General features: G+C 40.2%; 1 long non-coding RNA gene across 2 annotated transcripts in view; it reads left to right on the top strand.

Annotated features, from left to right (window-relative positions):
- The window catches only part of LOC123614969 (uncharacterized), a 255,660-nt gene that overhangs the window by 181,165 nt on the left and 53,376 nt on the right, over positions 1–21,119 (top strand). The window lies entirely within an intron of this gene.

Below are 21,119 nucleotides of genomic sequence, written 5' to 3'. Positions count from 1 at the left end.
AGGAGAGTGGCAGCTGCTTTTGGACAGCGTTAGTTTCACCCAGTATTGCGAGGAGAGGAGGGACTGCCGGTCAGAGTTTGGACAGAGATGAATTGCTCCACATGCAGCAATGAGGGGAATTAGAAATCCAGGGAAACCCCAGAATGGAGGTGAGGAGAACTAGTTAGCAATCTAGATGCTAGAAAGGATGCACGAAGGAAGGTTCTAGTCCCACCTAATGCTCCCTTAAGGTTAGTGCTATGTTCTCTTATGAACTAATCTTTGTCATGTTACTCAGTGTACTTTTCATAAACCAAGGTAGCAATATTAATAACGCGAGGTACTTCCCTTGCATTGTCTCAATTATACTAAGCAGGTCAGGATGATATTGCCTGTTTTCTCGATGAGAACACTTTGGGCATGTTTTCTGAACAGAAACACCTAATTTACCAATGACTATTCCTGGTACAATAATTGGTTTATATGGAAGGTCTCATAGAGAAACATTAAGTTAAATTTATGTATAATTTATTTATTCAACACCAGATATTTATTTTTTTAAAAAAAGAATAGAAGTGCCTGAACCTAAAATATCACAGAGAAATTCAAGTTACAGGGTTCTAGCTACCGAAGTCAAGGGTCACCTTCCACGCAAAGGTGAGCTTCAATTCTAGAATTAGGTGTTTTGTCTCTGGTTCCCCTTTTCTGCTCTCAAGCTCTGTGAATCCTACCCTCATATTCACTGTCATCCCTCATCTGAAATTCCTGTCTGGTCTCCTCAATTCTCAATCAGAATTTTCCTGTCTGATACTATAAAAAAAGTCGTATGTAGGTTCGTCCTCCAGGAAATAAGATCCTTGATCTCATAGATTAATCTATTACCCTTTTCAGAGTATATATTTGCTTTTTAGAAGGGAACTTCAGGGAAAATCACACTGGGAGTCAGTTAGATGCTAAGAGGATGTAAGTCAAAGCTGAGAAGACTGCCCAGCTTTTGGTGACTGGGTGCTACGGCATCCAAGGGGCTCGCTCTCACGAGCCCCTGTGTTTTACCATCATTTTAGAACTGCTTTCCTTGTTGGAAGTTTTGTATTTCACACAGTACATTTACCTCTGGGTGGTCCAATTATGTTACAGATGAGGGATCTCAAAATGTCCCTTAAGGGCCACAAAAGCTCAAATGCCTTTAGGGTCCCTTCAAGTATCTTACGAAGAAGGCAAAGTATCGTGAAGACCCTGAGGACTGTGGCAAACGAGAGTGTGCATAATACACACAGAAGCACTGATGTTTATATATAAATACGTGTCCTTTTTTAAATTAAAAAAATTGTACCTTCCAAACAAACAAAGCAAATTTATAGCCATATGGAATCCAAAGGCCTTCAGCTTGAAAAAAATGTTTGAATATTACTTGAACTAGAAAATTAATTACAAAGTTGAAAGAGAGAAAAATCAGAAAGGGCCATGGATGAGTAACTTAGCTTTGATTCTTTAGTCTTCAGTGAATCTTACAGATTGATGTTCAGTACGTTCTGTTGAAGGCTTATCACGCTACTAAAGCCCTGGTGGGAACCTTGAATCATACACCATCCAGACCCAGAGATCAGAAACAAGCATCAGAGGAAGACGTATGCTGAGCCTCTGGTGACCAGGCAGGAGAAGTGGCCTTGGACCATGATAGTGATAACTCAAGTTCAGAGCAGAATCAATTCCTTAACTCAGTTATCAGCAGGGCAATGATTCAGACTCAAGATCAGACTCTTCAATGAATGGCTTGTGGTAAAATATGTTTTGTGTCTGAGGACTGTCTTACTGAATTTTGTGTTAAATGTACTGATGGGATAAGTCATTTTGAGCCATAGGGTTTCTTTTTCACATGTAGATTCTATGCCTTTAAGATGGTACATTACAGCTTCTACCCAACCGCTATCAGGTTCCACACTGGGAATTTGGTTGAGAGCAGAGATTATCAAGCAAACAATTAGAATCATGAGGGAGTTGAGAAGGCGTTTTCTAGTGGTGTTGCTTCAGGGGATAAGTTTGTCAGCGTTTGGCTTTGTTGAAATGTGCACATTAAATTTGGGAGATCTTGAGAGGCTTTTTAAAGTTTAATTGCTGCAAATCTCTTGTGATCATGCTTTCCTGTGAGATTTACGCCGCTCCAAATGCTTTCCAGTATGAAAATCATTGTTTCCCATATTGTTTTGCCTGAAAAAGTAGAGTGTGCAGAGCGACAGGGAAGGATAGCATTCCTTCTCTGGAGTCAGTAAAAGTGTGTGTATTAGTCAGCTAGAGATGCAGTAACAAATACCAGAGACCAAGTGGCTTATAAAACAGACACTTACATTCTCACAGTTCTAGAGGCTAGAATTCCAAGTTCAAGGTCCTGGCAACTTTGGTTTCTTCTGAGGTCTCTCTCCTTGGCTTTCAGAGGGCCACCTTCTCCCTGTGCCTCACAGGCTCTCTCCTCTGTGACACGTCCCTGGCATCTCTTTGTGTGTCCACATTTCCTTTTCTTATAGTGGCACTGCACAGAGTAGATTACAGCCCAAGCTAACAGCTTCGTTTTAACTTGATCACCTTGTGTAAAGGGCCTGTCTCCAAATAGTCACATTTTGATGTGCTGTGGTTTAGGGCTTCAACATACGAATTTTGAGGGAATCCATGCAATGCAACACATAACAAAGTGTAATTGTTTTCAGGCTTGGACTAAATGATGGACGAGGCCCCCTTTAGATCTGTAAGTGTAGGATTCTCTGATTCAAGAACTTGGTTCATCTATGACTTCTGAAAAATCAGACTTTTGTAGAAAGCTTGTTTTCTCTCTCTTGCATCACTTTGTTGGTCAGTGAGTACCGTCTTCCTCTAAAGAATGGAACTTGAGACATGACCTCCTGCTTCAAGGCCCCAGTGTCTCCCTGCTGTCATCATCATCCCCACTCACAACCTGCTCTAATCTTTTCTTAATCAGAAAAAAAAAATCAAATTGGGAAGATACAGATGCAAGTTATTAAGGAGGGAGGAGAGGCTACTAAATACTATTTTCTTTAAGAGAAATAATGAGAAATCAAAAACAGACCAAAGGCAGAGCAGAAATGTAAGAGACATTTCAAAGGTCAAATTCTAATGACTTGACTTCTTATTAAATATGGTACTTGAAATAGAGGCATCAAGGGAACCTCTGTGAGTTCTGGCTTGTGTGTCTATGGATGGTGGAGCTATTAACAAAGATTACTAGTAAAGGAGGGAAGTTATTTTAAAGGTTATTTAAACGCATATATATGTGTGTGTGTGTGTGTGTGTGGAGAGAGTATACATGTGCAATGCATCTACACCATTACAGGCACACACAATATGTACTTTACATAGCTATCCACACTGATAAATTTTAACTGTGCCAGCTAAGCAGAGCATCTGCATTCTGCCAAAGAAGCCCTGTCACAGAGCTACAGAGCTTGACTTCTCGAATGGTTAACATTCGTATAGCCCCAGGCTAAGATGCCTGAGAGCATTTCTGTTTTAAATGGAAAATGGATAAATGCAATAATTGGACCATATTTAAAGACATGGCATTTGTATCTTAGACAAAATTACCTGTGTTGAGAAAAAGAACCATGCAGCTAAGGGTCCAGGCACAGAGAATTCAACAGTATATGTATTCAGTTGAAGGACTGCCAGTCATGCAATTCTTTAGTTCTTTTGTACAACTCCTTTTTATCAAAAGACAATGCTCACTACTCTGTAGTAACTAATTAGTAATAAATAATGAGTGGGAAAAGTTGTGGAATAAAACATTTCTAGCAAGAATTTCATTATGTGATTAAAGGTCATTAACTGCCTTACTAATGAATGCCTTGTTAAGTACTTGTAAAGCACGTTGTCCAGGCACATTACTTAGAATATCGTTGACTCTTATGAGAAAATATGTTGGCAGGAAAAAGAAATATCAGGCTACTTTTAGAAAAACTGCAAACTTATGAGGTTCCCCTAACCTAAGATGATATCAGCATTCCTTGCTGAATTATTATGCAAAAGCCATCAATGTAAGGTGACTATTGACAGAAGCAGAAGGTAGGTTGGTGTTCTGTTGCCGAAAAGAGTAATCCCTGCATGCAGGTTAAGCTTCCCTGCTCACCCTAACTTCTTCCTGAAAGACGGAGTTCATAGATGGATGCTGCTTGGTTTTAGTATCACCAAATCCACAGGTGAACCACTTAGAGATAGTGTACATTTAAGTGTAAAATTACCCATCTCTGCCAACACCTATACACCTTTTCCAAGAGTCTGGGGACTTTTTCACCGTTGAAACATAGTGAAGTTGATAATTACGGAGGATTCCTAACCAACTGTCATGCAACCAGCTCATCAGAATAATTTAGCTCTGCACTCCATTTGTAAACATACTGAGCAGTGTCCAGGCACGCTTATCTCACGACCTACAGGCTCCTCACCCCTGTCCCGGTGCCTATCTGCTCCCGCCACTAGTGGGGAGCTTATCACAAGTCAGCAAATATGTTGATGCTAGTTGCCCTTGCCCTTGGCATTGCATAAGTCATTTAAATAGAATGTAAATCAAGGAGCCATTAAGTGCAAAGAAAAAATGTCTCAGATGTTTTTTTCTAGCAAGGGAAGGTTCTAAAAAATTTGTGTGGGATTGGGTATGGTTAGACCACTATAAAAGACGAGGGAAACAATAAAGTTTTAGCATTCTTGGTTCAGATTGACTCTCCAGGGACTCTGCCTTCTCACTCTCACTTAAAGATATCAAAAAATAGAATTGTAGATCATGCATCATAAATGCAGCTTTTGTAAGGAAATGCTCATCAGAGGACTTGAGCACAAAGCCAAGACCTTCGCTCTACATCATAAGCACAGCTAATAAATGCACCTTTACAGATCGTAGGTGAAAATAATATGTTTAAGCAATGAATGGGCTTTGTAAGGATTCTCTGCTTTACAGAACTTTTTGATTAATTGGCCAGTTACCGACTCTGAATGCACTAGATGGAAGAACTTCTATTGTATCGGAGGAGTGAAAAATCAGTGTACAAAACATTACCAATCTAATCCAACTTAAAAAAAAAATACTCTCTACATGCAAGTGTATGCATATGTCTGCAGAAAAATTAAGATAAGACTATTAATATTTAATGTTGAGTGATATGTTTATGCCAGATTTTTATTTCCTTTGTTAAATTTTTCTGTATTAAAATTTCCTATCATTCATTTTTATTACTTTTTTAATGAGATGGTAAACCACCAAATGTTATTTGATGCCCTGTGTTTTTGGCTCCTCTGTCTCTGCCTCTGCACTCTTAACACTCTTATCTCCAAGTCCTTGGGCAGGGCAGGCTGCTCACAAGCCCCTCCGGGAGGGTGTCCACAGGAGGGCTGGTCTGGGCTTCTTCCTGGATGACATCCTTCGTTGCTGAAGGCCCCCTTTTAATGGGTCTTCATTCACATGATCTCTTCTGGGCCCCAGGGGCAACCCAGAGGTAGCCTCTGTGTGTTCCAGAGACAAAAGCACTCTCTTTCCTGAGCTTTAATGAGCTGTGATCACAATGGTTTGGCTGAGTAATTGAGGCTGTGGGAAAATGTAAGCACTTGGGCTCTGAGCAATCTTAAACATTTCAAACTGATGACAATTTACACACTTTTTTCCCTCCCTTGCAGCCATAGTCTAAAAACAGTAGACTCCAGTTGAACCTGTATTTTTGAAATTATACATGTGGTTTATTATTTGTTTTGATCATGGTTGAATTGATAAGAGGAGAAGTGACATTTGTTTACTTTGAGATGACTAAACTAATAGGAGGTAAGCAGCTGCCACTTAATACTGAAAACTGAGAGGAAAGAAGGCAAACTTCTGCTATAACTCTAAGAGGGTCTGAAACAGAGGGAACACAGAAGTTTTGTTTCCTTGGACCCATGACTCGTGCACCATAAAGCACTCCAGGGAACCAGAAAGACTGCAAGCAAGATGTCCAAAGCACTGCCTAGTATGTCCTAAGAATTTGCCCGTCATTGGTACCTGACAGATGGATTTGTGGTTATTTTTAGAAGGCCTTGTCTGATTATGTTTACATCTGAACTTACTGCTTTCAGTTAGATGAAACTGAGCTTAACATTAATTGTTCTATGATGTGCTGGCATTTTTCTTCTGTAGGACACCAATAAGATGTTTTCTATGTTCCAATATCATCATGTCTTCGTGTCATATCGTCTTGTGATTCATTGGACAGAGCCGAGCATACAAGAAGAGGGAGGTCAGGAGCCTGAGGCTATGTCTGTTGGGTTTGCTCATGCTGTCCACTGGGCTCTTGGCCATCCCAGTCTGGACTGCTCTCTGCCCCATCAGTAGGCTGTGTATGAGGCTAAAAGTGATACCTAAATGTACTGAGTGACATAAGTAATTCACACGTGTTCTTTTAGGATGGTCCTTATAATAACCCTAAGAACTGACACCCTCCTCACTTCCCAGCTGAGAAAGTGGAGGCTCTGTGTGTTTAAATTCAATTGTCTTATGATCACGCAGCTAAGAAAGTCATAGCCAGGGTTTGAACCTAGTCCAGTCTAGAAAATTCTAAGATACTAACTGCACATGTGAGGGGATTCTGCACCTCTGGACTTGTCCCTTCATACGTTGCTGGATTGCTCACACACGGTATAGATAGCAGAAAGGTCAACTGCACATACCAACTCTGAGTTTGGGATTTCACTCTCCATCTCTTCTACTCTACACCCCCTTTCTTGGGTCCTTAACTCTAAAAATACTTATTCTTCTTGTTTATGGAGACCTATGAAATATATTATCCAATAGTCTTTTTTTTTAATTTGTTTTTTTGTTTAAAAATAACTTTGATGTGTAATTTACATACAGTAAAATATACATATTTTAGGTGTACATTTCAATGAGTTTTGGCAAATACATATAACCATTCAACTACTGTCCTAATCAGAATAGAAAACATTTCTGTCACTTTAAAAATGTCTTCATGCCACCTTGTAGTTAAGCCCCACACTCCTCATTCCAGCAGGAATCACTCCTCTGATGTCTCTTACCATGAAATGGTTTTGCCTAATCTAGAACGTCACTTAAACTAGGATCACAGAGTAGATATTCTTTATATCTGATTTATTTGACTCCATACAATGTCCATGAGATTCAAGAATGATACTTTATGTCTTGTTTTTATTGCTGAGTAGTTTTCCACTGTGCAAATATACTTCTATTTGTTTATCCATTTTCCTATCCGTGGACATTTGGGTTTCCTAGTTTGGGGCTGTTATGAATAAAGCTGCTATGAACATTCACGTGGAAGCCTTTTTGTAGAAACTTGATTTCATTTCTTTAGGATAAATACCTAGGGGTGAAATTGTTCAGTCACGTGGTATGTGTATTATAAAATTGATAAGAAACTGCTTGCTGTTTTTGAACATAATTGTAGCATTTTACACTCCCACAAGTGATTCATGAAGATTCTAGTGCCAGACTCCACATCCTTGCCTCCACAACTTTAGTATTAGAAATCTTTTTCAAGTTGAGACATTCTGGTTGGCTCTGAGGAGGTAAATCATTGCAATGTTAATTAGCACTTGCCTGATATCCTATGATGTTGAGATAACTTTTCATATAACTTTTTTTTTTTCTAATTGCAAAAACTAGTCTCATGGCAGTAGCTGCCCTGTCACCCTCTGTGGAGAAGGGACATTCTAAACATGGTGCTGTGCATCAGAAGTCAAAGCCAAAGAGTGGTGTCTGGGCTTCTGTATCAAAAAAAAAAAATATTCAAAAAAGCAGGGTATAAACCCCTGGGTACACAAGAAACTGAGTAAATAGCCATGAATCAACGGCATTAGTGAGTCACATCGATGGACAGAACCTCACCCACCTCCCAGAGATACAGATGTCATAGAGAACCCGGGGGGACTGGTCCTCTGGGCTCTGGTAGTAGAAGTATGTCAGCTTCAAAGAATCTGTGGCTCCTCAAGGATAGGTCTAAAAACCATTGAAACTCAAAATTCAGAGATAGGGAGGAGGGGGACTAAAATATTTTGACAGAAGGTAATATTCATTGCCTGAATTTACAATGTAGAATCTCAGACCTTCAGAAGTTTTAAAAGAAATGTCCTTGAATTTTAGACTTAGCGTGTCTTCTCAGAGAAGTTAATTATGTCCCTGAGAATAAAGGTTTATCTCATCAGAAAAACTGTTAGACTCTTCACAACTTTTAGTTGTTTTGTCAGTTATAATGGGAAATAAATGTTACTGTAACCTTCTAGTGAAAGCGCATCTTTTAAATAATTAAGCTTTCTGGAATTTTGTTATTATTACTTTTTTTTTTTAAGCTAACCCAGAATGTCAAAAGTACTGAGTCAGAACGAGGGGTCCAGTCTGGAAAAGCTTGTTTATTGAAATCCACTTGCTCAGATGTGGGGAGGGCAAGGCAGAGGGAGCCTGGGGCTGGTACGTCCCCCTGCACAGAGAAGACGCTTCATCTTTAAGGGGTGAGCGCTGGGGAAGGTGGGCAGGGAAGACATGGAGGAAGGAAAGTGGCTCTGGAGCTGGTCTGGAACTAACTGGATCACACCGGTCTTCCTGTCTCCTGAAGGTACCAGGCTAATACTGATTTTCCACTTCCCTTCAGTTCAACAGATGTGTGTCAGAATCTCCACGCAGTGCTTGGGCTACGAATGTCAGTTACACATGGTTTTTTTCCCCGTCAAGTTCTCAAGAGTATTTGAGGAGTAGAAACCTTGTTAGCTAAGGGTTTTCACTTTCATTTTTCTTGGGCTATTATCTAATTTTGCAATATGTTATCTTTTATCTGCATAGGTAATAGAAGCTTGTTGGAGCAAATTTTATAAGTCAGAAAAAAATTACTCTGTCTACATCTTGATTGCAAGGTTGCTGCACCTTTTATTGGCTGGGTTTCTTGATGTGGTGGTGGTTGTGGTTTTCTCCTTATTCTTCCCTTAGTGAGGAAAGATCTTGACAATCTTGTGGTTCTAAGTGTGGGAAGAAATAAGCCTCTGTTTGGAGGGAGATGTTCTCAGAGATTAAGATGGAGGCCAGCTCAAGGGCATCGCCCACAGGCAGATGGTCAAGACCTGCCCGTTAATTACCTGGTTTAGACACAGCTGAGCCAAACAACAGCTGTGATCACAGAAAGAATATGTATTATGCAAGATGTGGTCAGGAGGACAGAAGTCACTCTAGATATTTCAAGTGGGAAGGATTCAATATAGGAAATTAGCTACTTATAAAAGTTTTGGGAAAGCTGGGGAAGCCAGGAGCCAAGGTCAGATAAAGCCACTGACTTGGTGGGACTCAAGACATGTAGGAATGACAGGAATTTGCACACATGATCTCCAAGACCCTCAGCTTCAGAGTGGGTGATTCATAGGAAAAGACCCAGAAAGTTCTAAATCCTACTTTTACTTCTGCCCTTTCCCCTACCAGCCCCTGGAGGATGAGAGTAATGATTGTCTTTCTCTTCTATCTTCCTTATTTTGTGTAGGTGAGTTTCATTGATGGAATCTAATTTGGAACCCATGAATCTGAGAAATGTATTTTCCGGGCTTCCAGACCTTGTGAGGCTTAGGTGTGTGGGTGTGGGTGTGATTGTGTGCATGTGTATATCTCTTTTTTTCTTTTTTTTTTTTTTGCTAGTGGGAAGGGTATCTGAATACTAATAGACAATCTCCAGCATAGAGTAATAATAAAAATAATAAAACTAATATGTACTGAACTTCACCTTGTTCTACTCACCATCTGAGGAACTTTACGTATATTTGCATCAGAACTATATGAAGGAATCACTACTAATATCCTCATTTATTGTATACTTCCAACTTGAGAAGAGACTAGATCTCGAACGTTCTTAGCATAAAAAAGAAATACTAATTATGTGACATGATAGAAGCGTTAGTTAATGCTGTGGGTAATGCATCAAATCAACATACTGTACAACTTAAACTTGCACAGTTATGTGCCAATTATATCTCAATAAAAAATCTCGAATTTTAGAACTATTGAGTAAAGTTAGCAAAGCCCTATCACTACTGAGTTGCAGGGTTGGATGGCAAATCTAGGTCTGTTTTCTTCCCATACCTGGACTGTACTTAAAATCGTATCTTTCTTCCACTGTTTGATCAACTGATGGTGCAGAGAGGTATCTATTTCTGAACAATTACATGCATTTGATGGTTATTCTCTTGCATAAAGCAGAAATTGCAATTCAGAAAGTTCATCAGTTTCCCATAGCTCCACATCTTCCCTTTTCACCTAGCCATTTTCATTCCCTCAAAACGTCATCTGTGCTTTGGTTAATAGAAATTCCTCCAGGGTTTTGGCAGAACGTTGAGAAATTTCAAGTCTCTAGTACTGTTTCAACTTGGTAACGTCTATGTGTGTGTTGTCATAAATGTTGCATCAGTGTCATGGCTGAGAGGCCTTCATGGATCTTTTCAGTAAAATATAATATCCATTAATAGAGATATGCTTTGGATGCTGTCAAGATGGAAGGAACCTGCAATATATAGCGTCCTGATAGAGTCTTTAGAAAGTCTCATATCCTGCTTTTTTATTCAAATAATATGGACACTATAAGCATGGACCATAGAAAGAAGGTGTGTGAATATGGGGGAGCTAGATATTAGTACTGGATCTGAGGCTGCCTACCTGGCTAAACTTTCTGGGCTTGGTTCTTCAAAGTCAAGTGTGAAACCATCCTTTCATACTTGAGATTGTCGTTAAAGGATAAATAGGATAAAATAATCATAAGAGAAGAATTACATACATTCACAAAAGCTCCGTGAATTATAAATTTTCCACATATGTTATCTCATTTGATCTTTATAACCAACCTAAAAAGTAGATACAGTACATATTATATCCTCTACAAATGAAGAGTCTGCAGTTCACGTTTCAGAGTGACATCATGTGTTCAGTTAATGCTGATCTAAATTTATCTCCCATGAAGTTGGCATTGGGCTGGGATGAAGCCTGTTGTAACCCCTGCTTTCAAGTCTTCAGCTTGGGGACACAGACCTGATCACAAGGTGTGTGAAGTACCAGTTAAATAAAGAATATGGTGGCAAAGCTAGATATGCAGAGTGTCCCAAAGAGCTGCGTCGATGTCGAGGGCTGAACGCGTTTGGGAAAATGAGAGGGCCACACAGGGAAGCATTGTTGAGAAAGTCCTCTTGGGGCTATGGGCCATGGAGAGGAAGGCAGCACTTGAGATATTGGCCAGAAAAATGTCACAGATGGTCTCAAAGCAGGAGCAAAGTGTGCAGAAGAACTTTAGCTAAACGTCTTCTATATTCCAGGAATCGTGCTAGTCCTCAGGCATTTTTTTTTTCCCATTTAGTCCCCATCAGAGCCCTGTGCATTACGTACAATTGTCCCTTAAAAACAGCAACAACCAGGAAATCAAGGCTATACAATTGAAGTTACTATTCTGAACACACACAGTTTTTACATGGCCAGGGCAAGACTGGAAAGCAGTCTAGCTGACTTAAAATTCCAAACTTGGGACATTCCACTGCACTGAACTAGCTAAGCCGTGACTATGCTTTGCCACTGAGGTCACCCACCCAGGCATTTGGCAAATGGTTCTGAAGCACTTCCTGTGTTTGAAAGGAGAATCTTGCCTTTCAGAATCTTAAATGAATGAGAAGACACTGAAAGTTCATGGTAGGGTGGGGGTTTAACGCTTTTCTTGTCACATCTAAGGAACAGTTCTGCCAATGTTCAATTTGAGAATCTTTTAGGGTTTACATGGGGAATTTTCACCAAGAGCATGACCCTTTATTTCTCAAAGGCAGATAACACAACACACCCAAATCACTAGCACCTTCTGTTCCTCTACATTAAAGGCAATTTTTTTCACACTTTATAATGTGAACGTGCTTTTTCCCCTTCTCAGGTCTAGAGTCCCAAATCACAGGGCAGTGGTGGTTGAAATGACTTGGATATGAATTTAAGGTATAAAGTACCATCTGTTTCAAGCAGTTAGGATAAAGATAATGGGAGAGACAGTTTCCAAGATAGATGGTTATTGGAAAACAACATTTGGTTGAGGAATTACTACAACAGTGCACCCAGGTCATTTCCAATCTACCCACTGTTCTTTGACAGAAGGAGAAAAAAATAGAGTCAAAACTGGGAAATGGTGTCATTTCCCTGCCCCATGGGTGTAGCTCAGGGATTGAGGTCTGTTGCGTTACATCCAGAGAAGACGCTGCCAGGCATCCATTGGCACCATTTGTAAGTGACTGTTAAATAAGACTAAGAGCTGGTCAGAAATGCAACAGGCTGCCTTCTGAGCCCCTGAGCCCCTGCCCTCTAACAGCATGAAGTCAGCTTCCATGCTGTCGGTACCGGACGTCAGGCATGGAGCATCCACATTTTATGAGACCATTTCCCAATTATCTTTGGCAGAAGATCAAATAACTGAGGGTACCCAGTGCCCAGAATGGTACTGATATGAGCCACATTCACCTTCATCTTTGCACATTCTCATTTCAGCCATTTTTACAGTTGCCTTTTGCAGAACTGTAGAGATGTAAGAAGATCTTCTTTTGTTTGTTTGTTCCTTGTGAGTTCTTCCCCTCTGGTATTAAATTATATGTGTGATTCTCTCTCTCTCCGAATTCCTCAGCATTAGTCAAGCTCTGTTTAAAACACAGAGACCCAAAGTGAAAATGGCATCGCAGATTCAAAACATCAGGCATGCAGAAGGCTTTTTTTTTTTTTTCCCTTTCGCCTGGGTTAGATGAAGTCTTTTTTGTTCACAGCCCAAGTGATGCCTGCACGTCTGCTCCCATCTCCTCTTGGCAATGTCTTTATGATGAAGTGTCCACTTTCTCCAAACCCTTGTGGTCCCTGCTGCTCTGCTTCCCATTAACCGTGTGTGTTTCCGCTTGTTTGTCTCCAGATGTATTCGTTAGCATTTTTCCAGTTGAATCTCATCCTGCTATTTCTTGCTCATATTGCTAACCTCTCCAGGGGCCCATATGCTTCCACAGCTCTTGTGCCAAAATCATAGAGCATCTTAATACAAACCTTCCCTCAATGTCTTCACACCAGCCAAAACCACGGGCTCAACGGACTGCCTGCCTGATTTACAACCAGCTCGGCTGCAGAGGAAGAGGACGAGCACCAGGTCTGGAGTGGAATCGTATCCATGCCATTTCCTGGTGGTGTGACCTTAAGCAAGGTGGTCCAACCCTCGAGCCTCGGTTTCCTCACCTCCCTTCTAAGAATAATGACCACTCTGCACAGTCAGTATGTGAGATTAGGGCTGTTCAGCCCCTTCTATGTTCCCCTGGTTCATTGGAGCTCCTCTCTGTCTCCTGGGACAGCAGAGAAGAGCTAAGATTGTTGGCGAGAACCCAAGGAAAAGGGGACTGTGTCACACTCAGACAAGGCTGGAGCATTAGTGAAATGACAGTTTTTTTTTTTAAAGAAAATAAAAAACTGTAAGAACAATGGGGTGAAAAATTGATGGCTATGGAAAACTGGCATTTGAAGTGATGTCCCCCTCCTAATTCATTAAGTTTTCTTACTTCTTTTTGACAGGCTTCTAGTTCCCAGAACACGCTATGCATGTCAACACCTGCATGCCTAAGCAGTGCTCTTTTCCTGTAGAATACCCATCCTTTCCCACATCTTTGTCCACCTGACACACTTCTTTTCAGCCTGCAGGAGTCAGGCCAAACATCACCTCCTTCAGGAACCTGCCATAATCTCCCCAGGCTGAATTCAGCTCTTAAAGCTTCTGTGGTTCCACGTCAACCTCTCAAATCTCTCACAGCACACGCCACATGACTGTGATTTGGGGTTAGGCATCCATCCCTGGACCCGTCTGTGCGCCTCCAAAAGGGAAGTATTCACTGTATGCCCGGAGCCCAGAGTTGTGTTGGAGACACTGAACAAATGCACGATGAACGCGTGTGTGAATGAATGCAGTAATGACAGAAACAGCTCATCATGTTTTAACTTCGCCCAATAGCAAGTCCAGAATGATGATTTTGAGACTTGTTCCTGGAAGCAGGGGAGGAACAAGCTCCACTGACATGTCCCGGACGAGAGCTGTCCACCCTGATCGGTCATCAGAAATGCCACTTGCTGTGTCCTCTCCCCACTGCCAGGGACACAGGAAAGCACACTGGTTTTCATCTGAAGGATTTGTATGAAAAGATCAGAAACTGAGGAAGCCAAGCGGCAAGGCAAGACCCGCTGGCTGCAGCCAAGTGCAAAGGGGAACCCAGTCAATTCTTACGGGGAGAAGCTCAGAACAGCCCCAGGGCTCGAGGGGGCACTGGCTGAGCCTTTCCGGGTTTGGATGTACAGCATTATCCACTCATCCTTGGGAATCTTCCTAATTTCTGACCCTTGGCTTGGAGTGATCTTTCTCAGACCCACTCAGAGTTAAGAGAGGACATCTTTTATCATCCTTCATAAAGTAAATCCCCATTTCTCTACTCACTCTCTATCACAGCATCAAAATGTACTTTCTTCCTCTCATGCAGAATTTTATGAACTTATCTTGTTGACTTCTTTGGTTCCTTGCGCATGTCTTTTCCTGCCACCCCAACTCCCTTATCCCAAGACCCTGGATCCCAGGAAGGCAGAAATCTTTTTGGACATACCAAGTTCTTAATAAGCAAGCACTTGAGGACTGAATGATTCGTTTCTGACACTGTAGCATTTCCCTCCTTCTTTTGATTATTAATTTAATAATTATTAAGAACTGACTGTGTGCCAGGCATGGATATAGTAGTGGGAGGAGTGTGTGGTTAACTTGAGAGAAATTAACTTGGAGAGATGACAGTGGGAGGAGACTGTATTTGATCAAACAGCGGTCTCTGAGATTGCAAGGTAGGGCAGTAGCTTAAAGTAATGTATCAGAAGTATATGTTTTCTAGAAGTTCTTATTTTTCTAGAGATGGGGTTACAAGAAGGTAAGGGCAAAGCTGACGTGTGCCGACATTTCTGCCCAGTATGACCCCTGGCTTGCAGGTGAGAGGTTGGCTGCAGAATCCCATTGTCTCCATTTTTCCAGGCTTCCTCCTAATCCCTGGGTACATATTTAACCTGAGCTGAAGCTGAGCTCATGAAGAAGATCAGAATCTCAAGCTCTGGATTCCTGTCATCCTTAAGCCTACAGATCTGAGATTATTAGGTAACGAGGAGCTAATAGTCATTTACAGCTGACATTCTTTTTGATCTTTTGAATTACATAAATCCAGCATGTAGCCAAGCATAAAATGGAAACTCGGTCACTAATTATTATTCTTATATATGCTTTCCAAAAGTCACACTGGAGTTTGGGGAAAATATGAAGGATGTTCTGAAGTCAGTGGCTTGAGTAAGAGTATTCTGTCTTGGAAGGGAATCTTGAAGCAGGAGGCCACAAATAGGAAGGAAGAATACAATATTACTTGAATGTGGGTAATATTCCACCGTCAGAAGCTACTAAAACACCTGAGAGATGGAATGCGGAGGGCTGACCATCAGGCACTATCTAAATCAGGTCAGAGCAGTGAATCGGAGGCTCCCATCCTGGAAGACTCCATCAGTGACAAGCATTATGAATTCCATACCAAATTTAGGACCTGCATTTTAAGAATTTCATTTTATTTTTCTATCTATCTATAGTTGCCCACACATACACACACATGTACACACACTTTAAAATTTTCTTAAGAGAAAATTAAACATGCTTTAAAGAGACTCTTTTTTAAAGGACAATGCAGCCAAAATTATTTACAACCTTTGTGGTATTCAGAGTCCAGTACCAGATAAAGACCAGAACACTTGGCGATGGAATTTTAATGCCAACTGATTTTATTTGTGTCTTCCAACTTCTCCCTTTCCTTGCCGTTCCCCAAAGACAAGTATGTCACCTGGTGCTACTGGGGGGAGATCAGTACAAGGAGAGACGTGCAGAAGCAGAGAAACACTGCCACTCAGATGCTGTCACTCCAGTGCCATTCAAAGGCTGTCATTCTCATAGCGGCCAAAACAGAAGATGATCCCCAGGTTTGGGCTACTGCGTATCCACTTGAGGGACCAGGGAGACTCACCCTCTGTGGTGTGGAGAGTGATGGGTGATGGTAAGAGCTGGTCCCCAGCCAGGTTCTCCCTACGTTTCTAGCTGATAGTTCTTCCTTGCTGTACTGGGTCGTCTGTGCTCTCTGACTCCTTCAGTCTTGCCCCCAGTATTTAATTCCTAATCCAGAATGTGAAGGGGGCTGAGAACCAGAGATGGAGAAAAGAACCCTATGGAGAGCATAAGGGGAAAGAGAAATGGCTGCACTTTCCTACGTATGCGATGTCAACCTAGATTTCTTGCCCCAACTCCAGGTGTATTGAAACAGAACCTTCCAGGGTGGGGCCCAGAATTCTGTATTAAAAGCAAAACCCTTTGCAGGTGATTCTGATGACCCAGTGCTCTTTGGGGAAACACTGCTCTAATAGATGAATGCACAGTGGGCAGCAGGGAAACCGAGAAGAGGAGCTTTCTCTGCCTCCTGCTTCCTCGAAGGTCCTCCTTCAGCACCTCTCACTCTGACTTTATAGGCTTCATACCTTCTAAGCTTAGGGAAGTTGTTTTACTTTGATTTGTTATTTCCGTCAGCTGTCAATAACAGAAGGATGGTCCCTTTTTGTCTGTGTAATATTAGGGAAAAAATTACAATGTGTATTGCACATCTGTAGAGAAGTCTCCAACTTTTATGTGCTGTGGATTTCAGCTCATGTTTTGAGCTTAATAGCAATGTGCTTGAACACCTGGTCTGTGATATGTTTTGGAATGCATTCAGGAGCCTGTTACCTCCTATGCATAATTTAAAAATATAGGCACCATGTGTCATTTAATGGAGGAGAAAGCACCAACTGCAAACTGACCTTGCTTGCTCTTTGATTCAGGTGCGCTGCTAAGTTAATTGTCGCAAAGAACAAAATAACATTTTATGAGAGACCATTCCCCGAGATTAACCCCTGAGTCCCGATCTCATCCCCTGCTTACTGACTCGGCCAAGACCTTTATGATGAATATATTGGGGTAAAACTGGCAAAGTTTTTTCTTTCTGAAGCCCTGTTTGACTCTCAAATTGGAAGTTTCAAAAGAAAGAAATTGATTGTGTTACTCCTTTTTTTTTCCCCACCAAGAAGCATTATATATAGAAAGAGCCAGAACTTCACTTGGAATTCTGAATACCCTAGTGTGCATTTGTTTGCACTTTATTTGGAGAGAATCCATGATCTACAAGGAGCCTTGTTTTTCTGTCTATAAAGTAGGCACAGCTGCATTCATATACTTCTAAGAAACTTGCAGAGAATTAATAGGAAAAGGGAAAATGATATCAAACCTGCTGATTCCAACAGCCTTATACTGTCCCTACCGGTATAACTTGCCCCAGCCCAAATTTAGGATGTGTGAGTCTGGCCATATGGGCATCAATTCGTTTCTTGTAAGACACTCTGCCTACAATTCAAGTTACTGTAAGTCTTTTGAAGGGGCAAAGTTTATGTTCAACTTCTTGTTTTCCCTCTGCATAGCGCAGAGCCACTATCTGCTAAAAAGTATGTAGCATTCATTTAATTAATGAATATTAATGATATTATTTGCTTCGTTATGGTCTTGTGGCTCAAAGACCTTAACTTTATTTATTTTTCTATCAAAATATAGTCAGTTTACAACCTTATGTTAATTTCTGTCATGTAGCATATTGGTTCAGTTTGCATGTATATTTCTTTTCATGTTCTTTTTCATTATAGGCTACTTATTACTAGCTATTAAATATAGTTCCCTGTGCTATAGAGTAGGACCCTGTTGTTTATCTATTTTATATATAGTGGTTAGTATCTGCAAATCCTGAACTCCTAATTTATCCCTCCCCTCCATTCCCTCCCCACTGGTAACCATAAGTCTGTTTTCTATGTCTGTGAGTCTATTTTTATTTGTAAATAAGTTCATTTGTATCATTTTTTAGATTCCACAAATAAGTAATATCATATAGTAGTTTTCTTTTTCTTTCTGGCTTACTTCACTTAGTATGACAATCTTTAGATCCATCTATGTTGCTGCAAATGGCATTATATTATTATTTTTTATGGCTAAGTAGCATTCCATTGTGTATGTGTGTGTGTGTATATATGTATGTATGTGTATATATATGTGTATATATGTGTATGTATGTGTATATATATATATCTCACAACTTCTGTATCCAGTCATCTGTCAGTGGACATTTAGGTCATTTCCATGTCTTAGCTATTGTAAATAGTGCTGTTATGAACACTGGGGTGCATGTATCTCTTCCAATTAGAGTTTCCTCTGGATATATGACTGGGAATGGGATTACTGGATCATAGAGTAATTCTATTTTTAATTTTTTAAGGAATCTCCATACTGTTTTCCATAATGGCTGCACCAAACTACATTCTGACCGGTGTGAGGTGATACCTCATTGTAGTTTTGATTTGCACTTCTCTAGTAATTAGCAACATTGAGCATTTTTTCATGTACCTATCGGCCATTTGTACAAAAGACCTTAACCTTAAAAGGTACCACTCTGTAGTTTACAAACTCTACCTTTATACAGCACCCCAACACTCCAGGAGCTCTCATATGGAAGGAGATATGCCAATACTATTTATTGACTATTTATCAGCTGTTGTACCCAAGGGACAAGTACTAAAAGCCTCCAATTTTACATATGGGGAGATTTTGTCATAATAGTAGCAGTGATTCACCCAGGGTAAGACTACAAACTCGGGAACACAAATTCCAGAGTACCACTCCTATTCACTACCCTCTCTGAATTGTAGGTACTCGCCTCTCTGATACTCCCCAAGCCCCAAATAAATAGTACACTTCTGAGTTCATTAGTTTTATATATTGAGTTTTTACAGAATATTTCAAATGAACAGTGTTTAGTGGTATACCACTGATGTCCGTAACAGAGACAAATAACCCAGGCTTTGCTCATAAAATGTCTTTTCTAGAGCCTTTCTTGGCTTCATGTAACAACGTATCATAAAACTAATATTTTCATTCAAAATGATATCATTTGGAGTAAAATGCCAACACCTGGGCATAGAATAAGCTTTGTTCATCATTTAGTGTAAATTAAGCACTATCTGAGCCCCTGGGCTTGGACTGAGATCCCTTTGCTTTACTCTCCTTGTTGCTGAATATATTGATGCTCTAAGTTAACCAAGTGACATATGATGATACTATTATGTTTATGGAACATAAGATACCGTAGGTAGCAGACGCACCATTGTTTTATGTGTCATTAAGACAAAAAAATACTACAACTAACTACATGATGATATGCAGCAAATGCAAAACCAATTTAATTTCAGACATGTTAAAATGTGAAAAATATGCATCTTAGCCTTAATTAAATATAATTACCATCAATTCTCTTGTGAAATTACTGGTCTTAAGCTTTTATCTTACTGAAAGGAGAAATAATTTACTCTCTGGAAGTACAGTCTTGGTTAAGAAAATGAACTCTAGATGTGGACTTAATAGGTTAGAATTCTGACTTCACCTCACACAAGCTGTATTATATTAGACAGCTTACTTTCTGTTATTTAGTTTCATCATTTATAAATAGCAATGAATAATACTATCTACTTCATGGCTTTGTGAAGTTGACAAAGGGTAATTCACATAAAATTGTTCAGCACATAATACGAAGGTTGCTTAGTGCAGAACAGATGTTAGTATTTATATTTTATAATCAGATTCAAAAATATTAAAGAAGGTTATGAGTATTTTGTTCAAGTGTAGAAAATGACCACAAATACTTAGAAGTTTCTCCCATCAAAAGGAATTATTTATTTTTCCACCTCGTAAATGTGAGCTTAGCCATAAGAATTTCTTCGGTCAATGGGAAACTAACAAACATAATGCAAGCAGAAGCTTGAAAAGTGTTATTTTCCTCCATCCCGGCAATGAATTTCCTCCATCCTAGATAATGAAAGACATGGAGGCATCTCCCCAGCTGACATCAGGCCAACAATCAGAAACATGAGAGAAACACCACCCCCATATTAACAGCTTGCCAAATGCCAGGAATGAGTGTGGGGCCATCCAAGACCAGCTAGCCCTCAGCTGATCCACCATCTGACTGCAACTGGTTAAATAAGCCCAGGAAAGTATAGCAGGAGGCCTGCCCAGCTGAGCCCAACCCAAGATGCTGATCCACATAATTGTCAACTATTAACTAACAGTTGTTTTAAGCCACTAAGTATCAAGGTAGATTGTTATGCAGCAAATCTAACTGATACAACTGTGGAGACACAGTATTTCCTTGTGACTTTTTTTTTTTTCCTTTTCTTTTGATGTGTCTTTATTGGTCTTACATTTATTTTTAAATAAAGTTCAACATGTGTGAAATCCGACTTTAATGAAATCTATTCAACTTGTCAGCAAGATTTGAGAACCTTTCAAGCTTCCTACCTATATTTTTGTGCTAGAAACACATTTTAATTTCTTCTGAGTTTTCACTTTAAACTTTGATGCATTTTCAATAGTAGAGAGACATTTCAAGTAGAGGTGTACAGGGGCTTCTCTACATCTCTGTTTTGGAAAGTTTAAATAAATAAATAAAATAGAGCATGTAGGGAACATAATGTGTTGACACCTCACAACTTAAATAGGTCTTTGGGAGCCTGTTTGATTGAATGTTCTCTAAAGTAATAATAGGCTTTTAAAGCCCAGTCACAATTAAAAATAAATCCACGGAAAAAACTTGACATGCAGAAACATCGCAAAGTCCCCAAGTGTCAAAAAGCAGCAGAATGAACGTGCTATAAACACAGACCCTAGAAGTGTGTTCAGAGTACTAACCATGAGCTCTCAGAAGATGCTGCCCTTCTGGCTCCAACTTCAATAGTCAATCCTTCATTGCCCTTGAGAAGTCAAATCAGTGTTTTCCTGACGGTCCCGGATGTCCATGGAGGACTGAAGAATTGTATTTTCCACTCTTAGGCAAGTCAGCCTCAGTTAGGCTACAAAATGATGCTTTCTAATAACAATTTTTTTTAAAGAATATTAAAACCCATTGGACAAGGCTGAACAACAGAGGCAGCAGTAGTGTCTGAGTCA

Source organism: Camelus bactrianus, chromosome 15 (genome assembly GCF_048773025.1).
Source record: "Camelus bactrianus isolate YW-2024 breed Bactrian camel chromosome 15, ASM4877302v1, whole genome shotgun sequence".
Taxonomy (NCBI): domain Eukaryota; kingdom Metazoa; phylum Chordata; class Mammalia; order Artiodactyla; family Camelidae; genus Camelus; species Camelus bactrianus.
Note: the sequence above shows the minus strand (reverse complement) of the source record. Positions and strands in the feature narration are given on the sequence as shown.